Genomic DNA, 5,303 nt, shown 5'->3' on the forward strand with positions numbered 1-5,303 from the left:
TAGCAGTGGCTTATAGTGAATACTTCACGCTCACTGGCCATAAACATCAAATCAGATAACTAAACCATTGTTTAGAAAACTGAAAGGACTTCTATGACTAACAATAAAATAAGGTTTAAGCTGGGTACAGTAGCTCACACAAGTAAATCTAGCTACTCAGGAGGCTGAGATCTGAGGATCAAGGTTCAAAGCCAGTCTGGACACAAAAAAAAAATGGGACGTTCATCTCCAATTAACCTCTAGAAAATGGGAAGTGGGGCTTGGCTCAAGGGAAGGGTGGTAGCTTTGAGCTAAAGAGCTCAGGGACAGCGCCCAGGCCAAGTTCAAACCCCATGCCCCACAAACATAAATTCCCCCTGAAGCAACCCAACGGCCATGGAGGCTGAAGAAACGATGGAATGCCTTCAAGAGTTTCCTGAACATCATAAAATGATCCTGGACGGATTGAATGAACAGTGGGAGCAGGACCGGTTTACCGACATCACCCTCATTGTCGATGGACACCATTTTAAAGCTCACAAGGCTGTTTTGGCTGCTTGCAGTAAGTTCTTCTACAAACTCTTTCAAGAATTTACTCAAGAACCTTTGGTAGAAATAGAAGGTGTTAGTAAAATGGCTTTTTGTCATTTAATTGAATTCACATATACAGCAAAATTGATGATACAAGGAGAAGAAGAAGCCAATGATGCATGGAAAGCAGCAGAGTTTCTACAAATGCCTGAAGCTATCAAAGCCCTAGAAGTCAGGTGAAAAGCCTTTTGAGTGTCCAAATTGTCATGAAAGATTTGCTAGAAATAGCACCCTCAAATGTCACCTCACAGCATGCCAAACTGGAGTAGGGGCAAAAAAGGGAAGGAAGAAGCTTTATGAGTGCCAGGTCTGTAACAGCGTCTTTAACAGTTGGGACCAATTCAAAGATCACTTGGTAATACACACTGGAGATAAACTCGATCATTGTACGCTGTGTGACTTGTGGTTTATGCAGGGGTTTATGCAGGAGTTAAGGCGGCACCTCAGTGATGCTCACAGTATTTCAGAGCATCAAGTAACTGAAGAAGTTCTTTCAGTAGAAACTCATGTGCAAACTGGGCCAGTACGACAATGACGATTATAGAACAAGTTGGAAAGGTGCATGTGTTACCACTGCTCCAGGTCCAGGTAGACTCAGCACAAGTGACTGTGGAACAAGTTCATCCACATCTGCTTCAGGACGGCCAAGTGCATGATTCCCATATACGTGAACTTCCAGAGCAGGTCCAAGTGAGTTATCTAGAAGTGGGTCGAATTCATACCGAAGAAGGTACGGAAGTCCATGTCGAGGAGCTCCACGAGGAACGAACGGGTAAATCAGATGCCAGGGGAAGTACATACTGAGCTTCTAGAGGCAGACTTGGATCACATGACTCCTGCAATCCTGAGCCAAGAGCAGAGTGCGCCGACCCAAGCAGATGCTGCTCAGGCTGCCAGGGAAGATCGCGAAGGTGCTGAGGGTTTAGAGACCAAGCCAACATTAGACTCCCCATATGAACAGGCAGAGGACGACAGAACAGCTATGCCCATTTTACAATGAAGTAACAAATTTGTGCATTTTTAAATGTGTATGTCCAATTTTTGAACTGATGATGGGCAGTGTGACTGTCCTTAGGCTAACAGATAAGTGGACCCAAGTTAAACTATTTCATTTTGTGCTGAACTGTTTCTATGGAAACAAGCTGACACCCCTCCCCCAAGTTACTGACAGAATGGGGATTTTTCTCATAAATGAAGGGGAGCTTTGAGACGTCTATTTCTGAAAGCCTAAATGGATTATATTCTTACTATATAGTTGGGTACAAATGCATCTATTTTCATTGTGAAAAGGGTCCCTTTTCTCTTTCCCAGGTCATGTCCTTCCTCAGATTCTTTCCATATTGTAAAATCAAATGTAAAATCATTAGAATACAAGTTTATGTATTCTAATGCATGTTAGAAAATTGAATATACAGGAAACAAGGCTGCATGAAGAAAAGTGCATTGTTGCTGTGCAGTTAAGTTTTGGGTCTGGCTTTCTTTCTTTTGAAAAACTTTGTCTTTCCCAGTAGTCACAGATGCCAACTCTGTAACAGAAACGATGGTGGCAAAATTTATAGAATGTAAAAAAACAAAACACCCATGTGCCTTTCAAAACCAACTAAACTTCTGTAAAGCATCTGTGGTTCTTTCAAAGTTTGTGTCGTAGGAGCATTGTAGCAATTATAGTACTTCATATTTTTGCTTATCATGACAATTGCCAATTCTTTTTCATTTTAAGTTAGGTTGAAAATTTTCATTTAATGGCAGCTAAAGGGCCATTTTCAATTGGGAATATTCATTTACATCTGTGGTAAACTTTATTTTGATGAAAATTGCGCTAGTATTTTACCACCAGATTGAAAAAAATGAGCCTCATTTAAAAATTAATGTATTTAAAATAAAGTACAGAGGAAAACATGTATATATCAAGCTTTGTTTTGAATGGAATCTTTTCCCCAATCTTTAATGTAAAGATTCTGTGCTATAACTATTAAAGCCATACAAATAAGAGTGCTAAACTGTGGACTTAAAAGTAGGTATGTAAATATTTTTAATCAGTATTACTTGGAAATAAAATAACAACCACATAAAATAAACCAATATGCTATTATCTCTACTTGTTAAATATTGGGAAATACATTTTTAAGTAAACTTTAAAAAAATGTGAAACACAATTTTGAACTATAGTCATCATCTTTATAGTAGGTCTTTTTAACAGAATTTAAACTGAAATTTAAATTAAATTTAAATCCAGAACCATCTAGAACTAAGATCAGTTTCTTTCCATTGAGTAATGATGCATAATCCAAGGCATAAAGACATCAGCAAGTTCAGGCATAAACTTTTGACCAAATCTGGATCTGAAAGCCAAAGTACTTGGGTTCTTTCTGGTATGGCCAGTTAGCTTTTGGTTGTGTGAACAAAATTATTTAAACTTTCTGTGCCACAGTTTCTCCCCTTGGGAAGAGAGATAAAACTAATACTGCTCTGCCAAGTATTCAGTTAACACATGTTAACACTTAGAGTAAATAGGGCCTGGTTGTATATGCCTATAATCCCAGCATCCAAAATACTTCACTGTTTTATTTAAGCTAAAAGGAGTATAACATCAGTTCTAACCCTGATCACAGTGACACTTTTGTTATTATTTGAACTCAATGATGTGGATTAAGAATTTGAAACGAGCATGGGCTGTGTAGGAAGGCTCTGTATCTTATGAATTTAAAGCACTTAAATAATCAACAAAAATGAACTATTATTCCTTAATAATAATTTTCTGAACTTCTCTTTATCAGTCTGTAATATGAATAGACTATAGTGCTATCTACTTTATGAAGAAACAAAATAGAGTCACTGAAAGGAAGATAGTTTATTCTCAGAGTTACTAGTAAACTGTAAATGCCTCTGTTTATATATATATATGTGTGTGTATATATAATATTGAATTTTCATTCATCATTTTATGTTCTTATTGCATGTTTATACAGATGCATTTCCCTCTCAGAGAGTATTTTTATTTTTATGCTTTTATTGAATGTTTATACAGATTCATTTTCCAGAAGGAGGAAAAAATAGAAAGTACAGAAAAACAAATCAAAATTTTATCCAGCAGTCACTGCCAAAACTATATTATTTCATTATTTATGTTTATGTGGCATGTGCATATACATAGATATGTGAAATAATTACAATAGCACTATATGTGCATCTTCTTTTCTTGTTCACAGAATGATTTCCTTGGTTCCAAACATTATAAAAACATTTCTTACAGAGTCCATTCCCTTAAATGCGTATTTTCTTTATTTTTGCTTAGCTTTAAAAAGTATATTTAAGATAAAACTCAGGAAGTTATAATGCTTAAATCCAACAGAGCTTTTCTAAATATAACATCACTAGAGTCTTAATGAGATTTTTCCCTTATTTTTAACACTATGCTTGAAGTGATGTATCACAGGAAATGGCATTTTAAGAAAATACCATTTCCTTTCTTAAAAGATAATAAAACATCTGCTTTTTTTTCCAAAATAAAATAGTTATAAAAATAGACTTCTTGAGATATACAAGTTAACTTTCATATATTTTGAGAATTACTCCAAAGTGTAAAATTCACATAAAAACCAATGGTATCTCTGAGTATAATTCTCAGCATATGTAAATTGTCTGTATCTAATTATACTTAGCACATCTTACCTTACATGTATCAAAGCATTTCACACATCTTAATAAAGGCTCAAAGTTTTTTTTAATTAAAGACTTAATTTGCCATGATATTAACAAAGGAATCCTGCCAGAAATAATTTATATAAAATACAGATAGCAGTGTATGTGATTATGAACTTCCCAAAGCAATGGATTGAATGTTCTACTTCACGATACAGCAAACTGAATGCTGAAAATCCATTTCCTTTAACATTTATTACCTATGTTGGAGACCTATTAAAAATGAAACAAATTCACATAATGAATTTAAAATCTAAGCACAGGCAATTATAAGATGAATTAGATAAATAGTTGGCATGGTGTTTTGGAGTGTGTGTGTGTGTGTGTGTGTGTGTGTGCTCACACACATGCGTGTGCATGCTGGTTTGGGGTCTTGAACTCAGGAAGGGTCTGGCACTATCCCTTCCCTGAGCTTTTGATTAAGGCCATCACTCTACCCCTTGAGCCATAGCTCCACTTCTCGATTAAATACCCTATATAAGATGGAGTGGATTCTAGTAAACTTATTTAACCAGACTTAGCTTCTTTTAAAACAAAAGAAGGGCTTTGAAATAATATTAAGTAATTTTAAGTACTTAAATAATACCAAGTGATTGTAATTAAGTTAATTGTCTTCTGGATTGGTACTTTGACCATATTTACTTAGATCTTGAATAAAATGAAGACAATAAAACAGGCTCACTGAAAGTAAGACAAAGCTATGAATCTACAACCACACTGTTAGCTATGAATCTACAACCACACTGTTAGTGAATACAGCCAAACGTACTTTCCAACAATTTAATCTTTGATTTGGTGCACTTCAAACCACTTAGCAAAGCTTCAGTTTGGTTGCACTGAAACTAAAGTAAATACATTTTAATAGACATCCAGTAGAGAAAAAGAGGGCCTTCCAGCAAAAGTAATACCAAGGAAGCACTCTATTTTACTAATTATATGGCAGACACTGATATTTCTTTAACTTTAATTACTAGAAGCTGAAAAACTCCAACTTCGTGTGTGTGTATGTGTGTGTGTGTGTGTGTGTGTGT

The 5,303-nt window shown here is 35.5% G+C and overlaps 1 pseudogene; it reads left to right on the plus strand.

The window, feature by feature from the left end:
* The first annotated feature begins 375 nt into the window (after window positions 1-375).
* On the plus strand, window positions 376-1,570 carry LOC150053620 (zinc finger and BTB domain-containing protein 35 pseudogene; annotated as a pseudogene).
* Window positions 1,571-5,303: the final 3,733 nt, after the last annotated feature.

The sequence above is a fragment of the Megascapheus bottae genome, chromosome 16 (genome assembly GCF_031878675.1).
Source record: "Megascapheus bottae isolate mThoBot1 chromosome 16, mThoBot2.hap1, whole genome shotgun sequence".
In the NCBI taxonomy this organism is placed as follows: Eukaryota; Metazoa; Chordata; class Mammalia; order Rodentia; family Geomyidae; genus Megascapheus; species Megascapheus bottae.